The 18,127-nt window shown below is 45.6% G+C and overlaps 1 protein-coding gene across 10 annotated transcripts in view; it reads right to left on the bottom strand.

Moving 5' to 3' along the window:
• Positions 1 to 16,144, bottom strand: part of PIK3CB (phosphatidylinositol-4,5-bisphosphate 3-kinase catalytic subunit beta) — a 98,585-nt gene extending 82,441 nt beyond the window's left edge. The window contains exons 1-3 of one of the 10 annotated variants that reach the window (XM_050712531.1): positions 16,031 to 16,081; positions 3,336 to 3,415; positions 1,053 to 1,152 (exon numbers count right to left, since the gene is read on the bottom strand). The gene's annotated coding sequence lies outside the window, so the exon portion shown is untranslated. Of the gene's footprint in view, positions 1 to 1,052; positions 1,153 to 3,335; positions 3,416 to 6,772; positions 6,901 to 7,180; positions 7,245 to 15,942 lie in introns of those variants that run through there. The other 9 variants (XM_050712527.1, XM_050712525.1, XM_050712528.1 and 6 more) reach the window with 9 other exon arrangements.
• Between the last annotated feature and the right edge of the window lie 1,983 nt (positions 16,145 to 18,127).

Raw genomic sequence — 18,127 nt, 5'->3', positions numbered from 1 at the left:
AAAAGCACGGCACACAGGCAGATCTCCTGCTATCTACTGTCTCACCTGCCCACTTTGCGGGGCTGAGCTCATACCCTATTATTAACATTTCTTTGTCATAAAAAGAAGCGCTGGATTGTTAGGATTGCCACTTTTTAGATGAGACACTGAGTTCCCTTATGTTATTTCTGCTGACTTTTCTAATCAAACATAAAGATCCCATGACACATTTTGACAAAAAGTAGGGCACAGCCAGCTTATTTATCCCTTTACTAAAAATAGGCTTCAATGTCCAGCAGGTTTTAATGTGTTAGATAGCACTTAAAGTGTAATAGCTGCCACACTTGCCTTGGTACACATATATTACCAGTTATGTTCATCTTTGCAATGTGCTAAATATGAAAATCAAGCATCAGGTTTCACAATTAGCTTAGTAGTTCCATTTTGCTAAAATGCTTACTGGGATTAGACTGTCCAACAATTGAAAAGGCAATAAAATAGGTTCTTATCCTTACAGGAGGAGCTTGTGACACCCTTCCAAGCACCGCACGGCGTGTCTTACATCCCTTGGGTTAATGGTACATTACTGTTCTCAGCCACGGGCAAGGACTAGGGAAGAAATGAATTACGAGAACTGGAACAGAAACGGCTTAAAGAAACCCACCTCTCCCCCACCTTCCTTACATGTTTGTTTTCTGGATGGCCTTTCTGTTAATGCTGTTTTGAGAAAGGAAGAGATGTCACGACTGACAGTGAATAGAGTAATGATGATCACGAATACTACTGTGCATCACACTTTTTAATGACTGTGGCTCTGGAACGTGCTAAGGTAGGCTTGTTTCTGAATCTGGCGTTCCAGAAGACTTTGAACTCGTGTTTTGTCAAGTCTGCTTAGAGATCATTGTCCAGTCACTTACGTCAATGCTGTAAATCAGGGTTAGCAAAGCTTCATTTTGTGTAGAACTGCCACAGGAGAGAACAGAGTCTTTAGCCCTTGTTTTTAACCTTTTAAAGCCCCTAGTCTTTAACCTACACCGACGTGGTTACCCTTTGAGTCAAATACATTTACTGACCTGCAGCACACAGCGAACACCACTTCTGAATTTGGTCACGTGCCATTTGTGATTCACGAAAGACTTGCTCAGAAACAAGTCTTTCTTTATCTCCCACAAGCTATATGTCACGTATAAACCAAAGAAAGAGATAAAAGCAAATGCGTTTTATTACTGCTCCCAGCACAGATACTGCATTAACATTTCACTAGCCCACAGAAAACATGATCACTTCAACCCCATTGACGGTTACACACTACTAGTAAGCTAGTATAAGTGTATGTATCTGTACCTACATACTAGAGCAGACTGAAAAAACCTATGTGAAATTTCAACATCAATAAACACAAGAAAAATAACATATTACATGCAACATCATTCCTCTTAAAATACCTATTTTTAGCTATAAATGGACTATAATTTTGAAACCCTATTTAAAATGTCAGATTTGAGCATCCTCACACTTATGAATAGGTTAAGATTTTAATACTACTTATGAGTTTCTATTTTTAAAAGGACTATCAAAATACATGTAACTAGCAGTTAGGCATTCAAGCGGAATTTATGGATTTCTTATTAAGAATGTCTTAAGTGCCTATAAACCTCTCACACTAATTTACGAGCATCTATTCATATCAACGTTTCTTTTGCTATAAAACTGTTTTTCAACACTAAGATGGTGCAAACAGAGTCACTAAGATGCAGTGAAATCAGTGAGAACCAAGAACATGCAACACTGGTGGAACAAACTGAAGCACTTTCATCTCATGGATTTATAAATTTAACTCATCACCATCACAAGCCTTGAGTTCTACCCTCAGAAAAAAAACAGTGTCTGATGCATTTCAGAACAGTGTCCACAAAGTGTTATTAATGGGCGCTGCACAAACAGTGCTGCAGAGATTCTAGGAATACTCCTAAAATGCCACAACATAGTTTGAAACAATTCCCCCAATAAGTTTTGTTGCTGGAAAGTGCAGTCAGCCTGAACCAGGAAGACTCATGTTATTTCTAGGAATTACAGTTTAGACAGTTTCTTTGAGCTACATACACATCATCTTCGTTTTTAGTCCTAAATAGTCAATGTTACTGAACCTGGCTAGATGCCATAAGAAAAAAAAAAATCATTGCAGCATTGAAAGCATATCATCGTTACTTTTAAAACTAACAAATTCAGCCTCGTCTTACTACTTCACAGCTCCATGCTTTGTGCTCAGTCTCTTTCCAACGCTGTTTCCAGGTATTGATTAACCAAATCCGAGTATGCGCCTTTTTCACCCACTCAGTCTGGCAATATATCACAACAAGTGCAAAAGCTTCATTTCTATGAATCGTACCCCAGCAGATTAAACTACTGTGCAAATGATGCCAATTCTCTATTTATCATAGCGCTGTCAGTGAAACAAATCACACAGCAGGTGAATCATGACATTACTGTCAGTTTGGATGCCAAATAAACACAGAGGCAAGCCGAGAGGTGCCAGCTTAACTTCATGCTTTCCAGTCTGTTTCTCCTTCCCATCTCCTTCTCCTGTATCACGGTAACATTGCTAATATGAGCAGATGAACTGTTTTGCCCTTTTCTCAAGGCACAGTGCATTTGGCTGCAGTTCAGGAAGTCCTTCAGACACATCAGAAGACCGAAGCACACACTGAAGCAGCTTGCCCAGGAGAGTGCTTGCTGCTTAAGCCTCTGAGAGGGAAAGTGGGGTTTCATTTCCAGTGTGAAAACCACATCCATTTAAGTAGCTCCACCACTTACTGCATAGGTCTCCTGCTTGGAAGGGGCTCAGTGAGGGTTTCTGTTGAAATTCTGCTGTACAACAAAGCAAGATATCACTGCCCAGGGCCAGGCTAGCCTTCTGGGTATGGCTGCGTCACCTTTGCAAGAGAACACATTCCAGCAGTTTCTAAAAATGTGTCTGAAGAGGTTTTTATTATTATTATTATTATTCCCAGAATGTCTCTCATTGCCAAAAAAACGTAGCTATGCTCAGAAAAATATTCCATGGGGAACAAACATTCTTCGGCAAAGCCATTCCTCCCTGCTCCACCCCAGATAACGTTACACAAGTGAATAATGCATGTCAAGGTATTAAGTACCATGTAAACATTTCCAGTAAATGTTCCTGCTGCAGGCCCCGGCTTAACTGCTATTGCTTTCCTCTGTGACAGTGGAAAAAAATAACTTCCTCCATTCTTCTGCACCTAAAGCTTAATATTAATGAAGTATTTACTCCTACCAGTCACTGACTGGAGGCTTCTTCCTTCCCTATCTCCCAATATAGATCTTAAAAGTCTTACCAAATGAAGCTTTACTCAGGAAAGGATCTCTCTGATGCCCTCTCAGCCTCTGCAACGAAGTAACTCGATGTCCCAGAACGCTGCAGTTATGGTAGTACATTTAAGGACAAAAAGGCAAATTCCAGTCAGAAGCATGCTGGGTTCTTCTCCTCTTCTCATACCGCTGAGGATGTTTTACATGAACCTCTGGCTTCCCATCACAAATTGTCCAGTGATTATCCCCCCCAGCTCTGAGCCTATGTATTTTCACGTATTTTCTTCTCAGGGAGTGAGAGCACAGTGTTGGGAAGCCACAGCCCTTTTCAGACTGGTAGAGGAAATCCCCTTGGAATTCAGTACTGCTTCAGGCATGCACATGTTTGCACAGCGTGTACCAGTAATTCCTCTTCCTTCACTGTCTCTGACACTCCACAACAGGGGCAAATGTGGTTCTGAGCAAAGCAGCCAAGAGGGGACGTGCTTCCAAGGGAGGAACGTAAAAACGCTAAAATATCACTCAGATGAAGATAGGCTTTGGATCACTCCAGTGAGACTGAAATCCATTAGTCCCAAAGGAGAACTGCCCAAGAAAATTTCTGGGATTTTCCACTGGAATTTGTATGTTCCCAAAGGATTTGCTGTAGGAGACCGACCTACAAGGTCAAGTATCTGAGGAACTCCCAGCAAACAACACCGAATTCCACTCTCAAAAGCACTTGGGCAAAAACCTCACCTTCATACCCCACAGCCCCATTCAAAGTCATGCATTTTCTATAACATTTTCCAAGTATAAATTATTTCTTTTAATGTCTGCTAGCCGCACAGGGCCGGCCGATAGTTGCAGGGTGAGCCGCACTGTTCTTCTTTGCACAACCAAATCGTTTTGCTGGCAATCCTGGGGCCTGACCGAGGCCACGGTACCAGCAGCACTGAGCATTACTTAGAACCAAGGGTCCCACTGATCCTGCAAAATCTTTTTTTAATACACAAAGCCGTTTGAAAACACAAGAGCTCAACAGGTCTTCAAAGTTGAAAGTATGACAAACTAGCACAGTGTTTTAACAGGTTTTTGATAGCCTTTCATAACCAACAGCACACACGCGGTTTTCTGGCATAGCAAAACACAAGAACATCCAAAGATAGGATATTAATAACCTGCTTTGATGTTTACTGATCATTTGGCTCCAATCAAACTTTTTGGAAGACTGCAATGAGCTCCCCCAGGCTTCATTATGCAGTTGCAAGAAGACTGTTCCCAGAGACAAACGGCAAGTAGTAAGAAATGTACTCCTGTTTGGGCAACAAATGGAAAGCAGAAATACCAGAAAGCAACCTCCTCTAACCCCTCTCTGTCCCCATGCTTACACCAGCAGCCTTTTTGCCTGGTCTCCCAGACGTGGATAAGAAGCAATGAGCTCGCAGCTCTGCCTAGCACAGCTCCAGAGCCAAGGCTACCAGCTCTCAGAAGGCTTCCACCCTCTGCACAGCAACTGCAGCACCGGTAGCAGTGACTGTTCAAAGAAAATAGAAGCACATGGAAACAGAAATCGTGGCCATCGGGGCAGAATCAGGTCACAATAACACGAGAACTGCTGCGCACATCTCAGTAACTGATATGGGGCTAGTCTTTGTGGACGGGCCAATTAGGACGGGCACAAAGCAAAACCCATGCCAGAGCGAGCCGGTCCTGCTCAGAAAACTGTTTCCAGCAACACAGCAATGAGTTAATGATTGCTATCACAGCTACCACAGGAATGCCAGAGCTCAGTAAGAAGGGTTTTGAAGAAGGGTTTTTGAATGCTAAGCTCCTCACTGCTTTTAGCTCCCCCATAGACGTACCACCACTGGAAAGGCCAAACCAGCTGCAAAGGTCTCCGGAGAAAGTTTTGGCTCTCCACTGCTGCCTTCCTAAGAATCAGTAACTCACTGCATTTATACATCCCAAAAGAGGTGAAATAACCTCTTTTGGTGTAAGAAGGATAAAACTTCTGATTTCTAGACTTCAAAGTACATTACTGCCAGGGCTAGGCAGACTTTAAGAAGGACCAGTGGCTTCTAGGCTTTTCGAGAAATTATTTTCAACTAAAAGAAGTTCATTTTTCAGCCAGGGTACTGAGGGCACCAAAGTTAGGTATAAGCTCTCTGTGCAGAGGAACAAGATGCCAGCACAAGTGCATTCACACTCACCTTCCCCCCCAACCCCAAGCCACCCACCAAAAGCGTGTTCCCCTCCTCTTGCCCACAGGAATGGGGGACGACCTGCAGGCCCCCGCGCTTTCCAGCCCCCCACCCCTGCTCCCCCCAACTTCACAGCAACCTGGCCCCATGTACAAGAAAGGACAGACGCCACCCTGACACACCCCAGCATCCTCTTGCCATAAAGCAGTGTCTGGCAGCACAGCAGCAGCCCCCAGCCCTCTCTGCACGAGCTCGGTGCAGCCGGGAGCAGGCTCCTTATCTGGCACGTGACGGAGATTACATTAGGCCAAGACTGGGTGGTGACAGCCCATACCCACTCGGCATACGGCAGTGTTTACATACGTGCCTACCCAGAGCTCCGTACCCTTACTAGGCAGAGTTTCGAGCAGAGGACTTTGGCGAGCCTGTTTCAGCTGCAGGGATCCACATCCCAACCCACAGCACGCTGCTAACGCAGAGCAGCGATGCCATGCCGGTAGGAGAGAGCACGCTGCCTTTAACTACTCCATGCAACTCTGACAGCATTTCTCATGGCACCATAAGGTTGGTACAAACGCAGAGCTGTTTAAACTGAAACAACACACACATTGTGTGTCATTAAACTTGTCATTAAACTATATTTAAAAGTTTTTCTGACAGACAACTTCCAGTTAGGGCCAATCAGTTATAGTGCAGACTCAAGGGGTATTTCACGACAGCAAAAAGCATCGAGTATCAGCTCGATGTTAAAAACACCATCTTTGCTCCCCAGCACTGTTAACAACAAACAGACCCAGTACCTACAACAGCCACAATACAGAAAAAGAAATCTTCTCCACATTGTAAGGAAAAAAATCTGTTTGTGAAACAATACCTGTACACATAAAGTCCATCCTGTGCCAATTTCTTCAAATAACATACTCAAAACAACCTCTTAAAACACTCTAAGTTAAATTATTAGAGGAAAGCACTAATGTTAACTTAAAAACGCATATTTAACCTTTAAACCTTGACTGTAATGCAAAATACTCCTGTGAGAAAAAGACTTGAATAAAGTATTACAGAAACATATGCTCTCATCTCTTCTAATCTAGTCGCATCTCAAACTATCATTTTTCATAGGTATGCATGAGCTTAAAAAGAAATACACATACATTTGCAAAATGAGGCCCTGTTAGAGGATGCCGGGTTTTCTGACAAAAATGTGCCATGACACCTTGTGTCTTAATCATTTTATACAAACCTAAGAATTGTCAGTGCTCAGATAAATTATCATTTACCGTAAACTTATCTTGCAAAACTGAGCTTGGTTTTCTTCTGTTGTTTTCTCCCCTTCTCCCTTGCCAACAGCTCAGGGAATAGGCATGCAGCTCTGCAGTGGGTTGGCCATATGAACTCTATTAAAAAACTGATTATTTCAAGTTGTTAGAGATCAGATGATAACTTCCCTCAAAAGGAAATGAAAAGTATGAATAGACTCTAATTAGTATCTAATAAAGAAGTGGAACTGTTGCACTGTGTAAACACTGAATTAGAATAATAAAGGAGGGAAACTCAAACAACGATGCTTTGTGTTTCTCATTACAACCAGTGATAACTCCTCCAGGGGCCTGCCCCTTCCAGCCCTGTAAACATGCAGAAGATTGTAATAGAGTAATATTATTTCTCCACACCCTGATAAAACATACCTGAAAGGCGTTTCTGGAGCACAGTTTAAAAGGACAACCTGGTTTTCCATTCTGCACATATTCCCTGAAACAAAACAGTTTGGAATAAACCCTTCTGGGTGAGCTCCGAATAAATCACCCATACAGTAAGGTAACTCTTAGAATAACCTCCAAGCGTATGTATTCAAAGAGCATGTGCAAATCGTACTGCATGTGGGTGCACCTGTGACATTACCTGCAGACTATCACAAACCTTAGCTATCCTGATGTTGTTTCTCCCAGTCTTTGCACTAAACATGAGTTCTTCTCTTCCACCTGTGTCTTGTATCAAAGCACCAAGAAACTGCCGCAGCTGATACACAACTGGTTCACTCAGTAGCAAACAAGTGACCTGCATATTAGCAAAGTGCTTTGCACTTAGCAAGTAATAGCACACAAATGCATTAGCATTAGATATAAGGCTACTAGAGTCATGCAACTAGGAACAAATGCCTGTGTAACAAATTTACTGCCAGTTCAAGTTCTTTGACAGATAATGAGACACCTAGTATCCTAACTAGCAATCTCCCTTTTTAATGCACAGAAAAACAATTTGCCTCCCATTGCGGGTCTGTATTGATTGATTCCACATACCCACACACGTAACCTTACACGTGAGCAATCCTGTGGAGCTGAACCATCTTTGCAAACCAATACGTGCTCAGCACATGCCAGGTTCTGTACATTTTGCCCTTTCCAATTCATCCCATCTGTTTATACCCTTTCCATCTAGATGACCACAATTTTCCAAGGTTTCAAATTCACCCTTTTCCTTTCAGTTTTTCCCATCTGATGTACATTGTAATGATATTAAGACTTTTTTTTTTCTTTAAAGAAATAGCTTAACTCAATTTCTTTCCACAGCGTTTGTCCAAACCGGCTGGCTGACCGTGACCTTTTCTAAGGTATTTGGCAGAAGCCTGTCATTTGTCAAGTTATTTTTCCAGTTTTGGTCAGTGTTACTTTTAAAACTGGTATCAAATGATTCTTGTTACATCCGATCAAAAAACACTTTCTAGCTGAGCTGACATCCTTTAGTCCAACCCATTAACACTGCAGGAGGCAAACAAAGTAGTACATGGTGGAAAAAACACACAGAAATCTGGTTTGTGGCCAAAATTCCACCTAGACAGAGCAGTAGGTGGAGGAATACTAGGTCTCTTGAGCAGTATTTCCCAAATCTTGTTAGGAATGATCTTCTTTCCTGAGCAGAAGGTAGACACAAAGCAACAATGCTAAATGTGGGCTTGATGCTGCTGAAGATGCAAAGGGACACCACCTCATTCTGCTGCCCTGACATCTCCCATAAGCCTTGTGGCCCTAGCACATGCAGAGCAAGTTGCTTATTTCTTACAGCTTTTATTAAACACCAACTGGTGTGTTGGTTCTGGATGCTAGGGTGGAATCAGGAGACCAGCTCAAATATCTTCTTATTGTTGCTGCTAAATCCTTACTATTTTATAAGATTGAGTATGACAGGTCAGAGAGAAGAACTTTATTCATGAAAAACTCTACCAGCCTTCAAAGCAAGTCATATGAGAGATATATGAATACATATTTTTATATCTTGTGCTTAAATTAGAAACAAGATTGAAAATTTTAATGTCCCTCACAAACTCGTTCCATTCTCTCCACATTTTCCTGCTCATTTAAAATGACAAACTGTGTCCTTAATTTGTCCCTCCTCTTACCCCTTCTTGTCCTTTGACTCTCCGCTCTTCCCCTTCCTACCGTTTCTTGACTTCACATTTACCTACAACCACAAGCTGGATTCAGAGTTGCAATACGCCAAGTTCTGGCATTTGGGGAATCTGGCAATTTCCAGCTAGGAAAAGACCTTTCCTTTCTTGATTCCCCCAAGCAAGCCATAAAGAACAAGCACGAGAGAAAAATATCAACGCCACCTAAGACTGCTAAAAATCATGCTGTTACCTGTCCCAACTGTTCCCAGTTTAAAGCAGAACGATCAGAGTACGCTGACAGAAGCCTGTAACAGGTGCACCTTAAGCAGTCTGGGATTACTTTTAACATTGAGTTCTGGGAAATACCCAGAAGCCATAACTACACGACTGTGCTACAAATCCTGGGAGGCTGGGTTGCCTTCTCAGGATGCACCTGAAATCACCAGCCGTGCTGCAGGTTCTGGCTCAGTTACTTCATCTCCGCCAGCCCGCCTCGGCCTCAATGCAATGGTAGTAACAGCGTGTTCACTCCTGGGACTTACACTCGCTTGTACTTGAAAGGTAAAGAACATAAGACTGCCCCAAGTGTGCCCCTGCTACTTTAGCACGCTTTCACAAACCTGTAGAACTGTGGAGAGAGAAAGAACTTGTGGCCGCCAGTCCCAGCACGGGCTGCTCTGCCACCAAGCGTGGCCTGTGAGGACAGGCTTCGCTGCGAAGCTTGGGCTTGCAAAGGTGGACACCACATGGAAAGAGACTTCTTTCTGGTTCGTGGGTCACAACAATGTGCTTCAGAACACAAGCCTAGCACATGTCGCCTGTGCTTCAGCTTGCAGGTGTCTCCTCTGCCTGGTTTGGCCCTTACAGGGTGCATCCTCGGCCTGCTAAGAAAGGCGGACGCAGCCCCTCGCCAGCCCCTCCAGCTGCCTCAGGCAGTGCTGCAGCAGGGCCGTCATCTTCCAGCTTGCGGCTATGAGGACAAGGGGCACACATGTACCCAAATAGCAACATTCAACCAAACGGAACCACGCAGAAGACACAAATAATCCAGTGCTAGCCCAACAAACAGAGCACGAGGCCAGGCTCTAGCTCTCTGAGCAAGCTATATTCAAATGAACTCCATGTCAAGGTAAGAAATATGTCGATTTAATGCAGTAGACACAACTGAGACAAAATTGTCTGAGGTAAAATTCACTAGGTAAAGGCCATTTCCTCTGACTTTTTTTAACTAGACCAGAATAAGATATCTGTGTGAGGCAAAAGTGCTGGCCAATTCAACCAGCTGAACAGGGTGGAGAGGGGGGAAGAAAACAAGTAAAAATTGTCTGCACACAAATGCTTAGGGCCATCAAAACTGGGCACCTATGTTAGAAACCACATTTGCTCACTTGCAGAATTTAACTGTCGAAGTCACCCAGGCCAATTTAGTAAAACACAGAGAGCAGCTTTTGTGACTTTGAAAGAAGAAACAATGAGAACAAGAGGCAAACTTCTAACTAGATGAAACACTCTGGCTACAAGGACAACAGCCTCTAAAGGAGGCAAAGGAACTCAAAGCAGCTACTCAAACTAACAGCCATATAAATGAACTGAATTTAAACCAGACAGTTAGGTACCTCTGAATGCTACCGACTGCTTTATTGGTAGATATAAACAAGTTTACAGCCTCAGAAGACTGCAATCTCCCTTGCCATACAGGAAAGGAAAATCGTTTCTTTTAGAGGAACTTGGGAGTTGCTCAACAAAATTAATCTAACACAGGAAAACCCTGCCAACACAGGTGCAACTATAATACACTGCCTGTGCAGCTGGGGAACATGAAAATGGGATTTCCGTGTTCCCATCTCACTCACCAAAGACAGAGCACAAATAATGTAGGTAACACATGCAGCTGAAGAATCTGTAAAAAAACAAGCAAGTAGAAAACTTGACAGGACTGCAGAAGTCACAAAGGTCAGTCATAAGAAAGTTTGCTAATGTATTAATTAAGGTTTGAGCCCTTCTGAGGAAGCTGCCTTCACTGACAGCTTAGCTGCAGGGCAAGGAAGAATCATCTGGATCTGTATTTTAGAAAACAAAGTTGAGAGGACATTTTGCAGACTTTTGACGCAAGCTGTATTCCTGAAGGATAAATGTAATGTGTACTGATAACACTGGCTTCTCTGCAATCTCTGTGTTCTCTGTAACCGGTATTTTAAAATACAGATTACATACACACTGTTACTGGCCGCAACCACACATAACAGAAGGGACATACAACAAATGGCAGAATAGACTCTTTCCTATCAAAACACTACTTGGGTTAGAAGTCAAGACAAGAAGCAGACATTCCTTTTTACTATTAACCCATCTGCAGCATTTTAATCAGAGATGCATGTGGAAAAAAGGGACATGGGCAGCGATTTGCATTGGTTCCCATTTCTGCATTTCTAACTGGAAGCAAAAAGACTGCAGGACATGTGAAGATGACGTGCGTCATCACTGCTTGTCGGCTATGCCCTGTACTCTGCTCTGGGTGCTGAGGCAATACGTTCAGCTTAGGAGAAACAGTATTTTTCATGACAGCTTATCTCAAGTTCCACAAATCTGTCTGCATCAAAAGGACAACAGAGGGTACATTTCATGGGAAATAAAAGAAGTGTCTACACTGAGAAAAACTAGCCCAACTGGCAGCACCACGACTTTGTTTAGACTATTGAAAGCTCAGTAAGCCACTGATAAAGACGTAAGGGTCGCACTGCAAGGGTGTGATACAGAAAGGTATGCTTTCCTCAGAAGAGCAGTGCTCCTGTTGTAAAACAACCTGAGTATTTCTAACCCTACCAAGTGACCCTCTCACATCTCTTGCCCACACACGAGTGAGTAACTAAATCAACTGACTGATGAACTTCCTGTAACTACAGATACAGCATCACCGCACCCGCCCACTAAGGGAAAAGATATTTACTATTAATGAAAAACAACACTGGCTACTGGCAATGTGGCTAGAAGAGACAAAAGTGGAAGAGAAAGGATGAGAGGTTTGAAGGAGCTGTAGAGTATCACAGTCCCGCAAACCTGGGAGCCTTGGGGGGAAGACACTTCTTTTTCTCCTTTCCTACAGATACACGAGTAGCTCTCTATTTAGACCATCAGCAGGCTAACTTTTCACACATACCTTCCAGTCAATATAATAGATGGGCATTCACATTCTTATGCTATTTTCTCATTAATTTGTGTTTTATTGCTCCATTTTCAGAAGCCATTGAGCCCATGGGATGCTTTAGTAGTCAATATAATACGGTACTACACAGCAAACGCATGCTTGGAAACGACCTGGAAACACATAATGGAGACAGTAAAATGAGTAAGACTGAATAGCCTTTCATTTCAACCTGGATACTAGTTCCAGCAAGAAAATAAAATGTACTCTCAAAAAAAAAAAAAAAAGTCCATCAAAGCCACAAAAGCAATATTATGTTGGAGCTGTGAGTAACCTGACAAAGGAAGTTGTAGGTAGATTAGAAGTGCAGGTGGGTCTAAACATCAATTGCATTCTCAGGCTGGCCTCTGATTCAGGCTGCTACCCTCAATATTGAAAGTTAATACATAGGAACAACGGAAAACAGCTTTCCTCCTGGCCATATTGGTGAGGTTTAATTGAAGCAGATGATGAGAATCACCCTGTGATTTAACAGACACATTCTTCCTCTTAGGACAGACTGGTAAGACACAGAATTTATTGTACAGTAACTTTGCAGTGTTGAGATATCATCATAATGTTTTGTTTTCCACAAGTCAAAATGAAGGCCCTGCTTCTGGTTGCTATGTTAAATTGTATTTTAAATAAAAAGCCATCCTAAATTCCTGGCAAAGTACGAGGTTTAGGTCAGTTCTATAAGGAATTTTTGTCAGCTGGAAGAGGGCTTCTACATGAAAGATTAGTAATAATAAATACCAGCCTCTTTAAAAAGTAGAAGTAATGCTTGTTGAATTTATCATCACCTGCAAGACTGGTTATGTTAATAATCCTTCACATTATGCCAAGTAGACTGAAAATAATTAAAAGTTCACAAACAACCTTCCCACAGAAGTTTCAGTGCCAATGCTGTTTTTACTGATTAGAATAAATTAAAAATATAAGCCCAAATATTCAGGCCTTGAATACAACTTCCTTATACCTGAGAAACCACCATGAAAAACTTGTAATAAATCTCTCACAGCATTACCCTGTCAAGGGTGATCGAGTTCCTGGATCAAAGGTCACTGGGGAATTTCAGTCTCACCATTCAGAATTCTTAATTAAAGTCCACTCTGTTCACAAAATGTAAAAGTTAATTCAATGTATGCACACAGAGGTTCCAGCACTGAGCGAGCTCTGCTGAGCTTCCACAAATGCTCAGGATTCAAAGGGTGAGAACCAGCATTGTGCGATGTCTTCCAAAAAAAAAAAATAAAATTGGACCTTAGCTGATGTGATATTGAGGCGGTACTCATTAAATCCTAAAGGCTCTCCGTCTCACTGGGCAAGCTCTTTCCTCCTCTTGTCTAAAGTAGCTGCGAAACAATGCTCAATTGGTAACATGTCTCCAGCCAGCAATAAGGAATGTCTGCAAGGACACACGATTGTGAGAAAGGATGAAGAGGAAGAGAAGGAAATCAAGAATAAAGCAAAAGATGGAAGTGAGGAAGGTCAGAAGGTTGTTTATACATTTACAACATCTCTAAAATAGAGTCACACCCCAGAGAGATGCAGGTGGCAAACTGATTTCATTAGAAAAACCACAATGGTTCAGAGACAAGGTTCATTTTTCCAAGTATCCTGTTTCCAGCACTGCTCATACCCAGCTGTTGCAGAGGAAGGCTCTCAGCCACCCTGCTTGGCTGTTATTAAATGGGATTCCCACAGGACGGACCTGAAAGGTTTTGCTGAAATTCACCACCAAACTAAAGAAAAGTTACCCAAGGCAGAAAACAAGATCTGCTATCCAGAACATGCCAGACAAGGTCATAAAGTTTAGCACCAGCTCAGGAAATGTTTCCCCAAGAATGGCACTGTGTATGGCACACAACATGCCAATGCAACTCCCAGGTCCTAAAAAATGTTCACATCTGCCTCCACAGCATGGAAAATAAACCTGGATACTCACTGCTCTACTAGCCTAGGAACTGGGCACTGGTGTACAAGCAGCACAAGACCTACCCGGGTGTGACAGGGAGCAGCATTACCACATACGCCACGCGGGCTTCTGGAGCGGAGCGCGCAGCTTTGTGCAGGGCTCCTGCTCGCGGGGAAGGAAGCGCCACACCAGGATGACGTGGCTGTGGGCGCTTCACTCATGGATGCTGTCAAGGCAAGAAGCAGGCAAGATCAACTGCATTTGTTTCTCAGCCCTCCGTGAACTTTGGATCTTGCCAGCTGCCACCCAGAGCTGCTCAAAATACCCTTCAAGACGTTTTTCTCCTAAAAATTGTCTCCTCTTCATTTTTTAATTTCTATCCTCTTCATTTTTTAATTTCTTTCTGCAGTGGTACAGGTGGGCCAGGGCCCACTTTGCACCAGCCTCCTTGGTCACCACCCAGCCAAGGAGGCTGGTCTGCACTTGAGTCAAAGCCATCAGTCAAAACACTCAAAACTGAAAAATACATATACTACTAGCGTTGACAAAAGTCATATGCTTTGCTTTAAAATGTTCTGCAAAATAATCCAATTGGTGATCAGATCTATGCCTCACCACTTCCGGGGCCCCTTGAGATTGCCTCTGCTGAAGATGAACCAGGACACCGGAGGCTCCAACAACAGAAGCCAGATCCCGAAGCTGCCTGACTCTTCCCACGCTTGGGAATTGCAAGTATTTAGCTGTTGCTTCTCCATTTCTTCCTCTCTCCAGCATCTCAGCTCCAATACCCATCAACCCTTATTGCCAACAGGGACTGAGCTCACCAGGAAATGTACTGCATCGCCCTGATCTCTGCATAAAATGTACAAAAGCTATTACGAGAACACGGCGTGCAAACATTTAGTGTAGATTCTGACCTAAGGGCAATGTATAGCTTGTAGTGCCTCAGCAGTTTTCTGAGCTCTCTTACAGGATATGTCTGCAAGAAGTAAACCCAAGTACACGTATGCAGTGAAGGCTCCGCTCTTATCAGACCCCTCCCAGTCCGCTCACGCTTTTAGCAGGTCACTGCCCCAAGTGACCTCAAGCACATTGCACTTGCCAATAAAACACAATAGCCTGAAACTGGAAATACCTCTGGCCTAGCGTACAACAAGACACTCTCTGATTGTGTCAGTGCTCCAAGTGAGTAGCTTAATGGGAAGGGAAAAACACAGTGATTAATTACAGCTAGAGAAAACACCTTGGTACAGCAGACAGACAACACTCTTTCTTATTCAGAAACTTGAGGTTACAGTTCAGGACAGCACACGTGGAAAGTATTTAAGGAAAAAAAGCTGAAATACTGTTTAATTGGCGACCTCTCACCCACACCCCAAGCAGCCAGCCGCAGACTGGCAGGCAGCAGGCGCAAGCCTCAGCCCCGCGTCCCCACCAGCGGCCGCTGCCAGCCTTCTGGGGCGTCAGAGTTTCCCTGGAAAACCAGCCTCTGCGGTCAGGTCTTGTTGGCGCTTTACATCTTACTTTTTTCTGGTTTCTCTCTGATGCTCCACCATCCACCCTTCCTCAATCCCACCCGTTCTCCTCATCTCCCCCCCCCCCAGTCACACGGCAGGAGAGCCCCAAAATTCCCCCCCAGGGAGGGGGCAGTCACCTCCCCGGGGATGTCGCACCAGGCAGCCGCCCAGCCGGCTTCCCCGAGCGGGCCGGGGCACCGAGATGCACCCGGGGCAGGGAGGGGACCACGCCAAAGCCGGCTCACAGCGGCCAGGAGGAAGGCGAAGCACGGCCGGCGGCCGGACCGTCCCCAGGCTGCCGCCGGCTGTCCCCAGGCTGACCCCAGGCTGCCCCAGCCCGCCCCAGCCCAGCAGCCGGAGGTGCTGCGGACCTGCCCGCAGCGCACCCGCCCCGAGGCTCTCCCCCGGCGCTTCGGGAGGCAGCGCCGAGCCCCCTCGGGCCGTACCGAGCCGGGGCAGCCGCAGCTCGGGGCCGGGGCCGGGGCCGGGGGGAGGGAAGGAGCGAAAGGCAGAAGCAACCGGCCGCGTCCCTACCCGGCTCCGCTGGCGGCGGCGGCGGCTCCCGCAGGCTCACACCGAGAGCGCGGCCCTGGCGGCACGGCCCGGCCCGGCCCACCGGGGGCGGCACGGCTCGGCTCGGCTCGGCCCGGCCCTCCTCTCCTCTCCTCCTACTCCTCCCCCTCGCAGGCCCGGCCCCGGCCCCGGCCCCGGCCCGAGCTGCGTCTGGGCTCGGCGGGTTCCTCGCAGGGCTCCTCCGGCAGCACCCGCAGGGCGAAGCCGGCCCCGGGGCAGGCCGGGCACGCAGGATTTGCCCCCCGCGCATCTCTCACCTCGCGTCGGGCCCCTCGGCACCAAGCTGCTCGTCCCGCACCTCCCGCGGGGGGCCTCCAAGAACTGCCCGCCTCTAACCATGCCCCAGCAGAAGGCCTGGGAAGCCCCCCGGGGCAAGGTCGGCCTCGTGCTCCCGCTTACTGGCTGGCACAAGCAACAAGAGGGGTGCTCAGCGGCAGGGGAGCTGAGTTAACAACAGCCTCTTACAGACTTCAGAACCTGCAGAAACGTGTAATGAGAATTTTCAGCCATATGAAGTTGAAAAAAATGATAAAAACGTGACAAGGCTATTTCTAAAGCCAGGTATTCCTTTAATGCTTGGTAAGGGCAACAGCTTGCAATGAACACCAGCAACCCCGAGCCTTGTCCTATAGCCATGCCGGTCACACAGGGCTGTGATCGGGGCAGAGTGCCCGACACCACATCACAAAGGCAGGCAGAGCCACCTCCGCCAGGACCCACCTTGCCCAGCCTCTGGGGAGGGCTCGGGACATGCCATGGCCTCACCTTGCAGACCCTCAGTGCCACAGCTCTCCCCTGCGACGAGCAGAGGCTCCCTCCCCACCAGCAGAGCCCGGCTGGAAGGGGCTTCCCGGCTGTTTCTTCTGGGTGCAGGCTTCCCTCCCTGAGGCAGCATCAGCACAGCACCACACAGCCCTCCCACCGGGAGAAGGGTGCCGGGGCACCCCGGCCAGGCAGCTCCCAGCTGGAGCTGCAGAGGGAATAAGGCCAGCGGTCTGTCAAGTGTTATACGGTATAAACCCACGCCACAAGGAGACACTACCTGCCCTTTGCTGCTCACTGTGAACTCTGCATCGCCCCGGCCTTTCCATGGTTACAAGCTTCTTTTCTGCAGGACAAATGGGATGAGTGAATTAATCTGGGCTAAAACGGAGCTTTTTACTGCTTTCCCAAATGTATTCGTGACCTCTCCTTAACAACTGCCTTCTTAAGGGAAAAATAATGTATCCTGCTGGTTTCTTCCAGCAGCGATGAGCCAGCAATCACTTCTGTGTCTGGAAGTGGTTGTTTAATAATCTAAATACAGACACCCATCCTAACAGCTATATAAATCCAGAGCAGCTGTGATGAAAACCCTACAAGCAGCTGGGAAGGAACAACTAGGAGAAACAATTCTGTTCCAGACTTCTTGAAGTGTCTTGCACTTCAGTCTGTCTCAGAGACTTCTGGTGCTTTTGAGTTTATATCCGTAGCAAAATTCATGGATTTTGACTGAGGTATCTCTCCAGGACTGACTTTTGGCAGCATTTTTCCAGCACCTTTTGTGGTATCTGTAGGTTAAACCATGCTTTGAAAGGACAGTGCTTCCTTTCAACACCCCTGTATGAACCAGAACAATTCACCTATACCAAGAGAACTCATGTGCCAAGTTAAAGCCAGAGAACAATCAGCAGTGAGGATGCTGCTGGCTCATTTTCAGCCACATGTTCCTATGGCAGATCCTAATCCAGACTTCCCATTTCCACCTACAGGACACGGACAAGACTTCCCTGCTTCTACCCTCCTCCGTCCCTGTGCAGACGGTGCTCTCTTAGTAAGGGCTGTTCGGCAGGCACAGAGCACAGCTGTGGCACCAAAGCATGGCCTGGAAAGGTGGAAATAAGTACTCAGCTGCTGGGAGACAAGTCTGACTCGCTGTGTTGTGTTTTTTTTCCTCTTGCCTTTGCTGTGAAGAAATCTTTGAATGTCCACTAGCACAGCTGGTCTTTTCAGGCTGCAGACAGCTCATCTGCCAAGCGTAACTCACACGCTCCTGACCACAGTTTCCTCTTGCCCCAT

The sequence above is a fragment of the Cygnus atratus genome, chromosome 9 (assembly GCF_013377495.2).
Source record: "Cygnus atratus isolate AKBS03 ecotype Queensland, Australia chromosome 9, CAtr_DNAZoo_HiC_assembly, whole genome shotgun sequence".
Taxonomy (NCBI): Eukaryota; Metazoa; Chordata; class Aves; order Anseriformes; family Anatidae; genus Cygnus; species Cygnus atratus.
The sequence above is the reverse complement of the archived record's forward strand: the minus strand, read 5'-3'. Positions and strand labels throughout refer to the sequence as shown.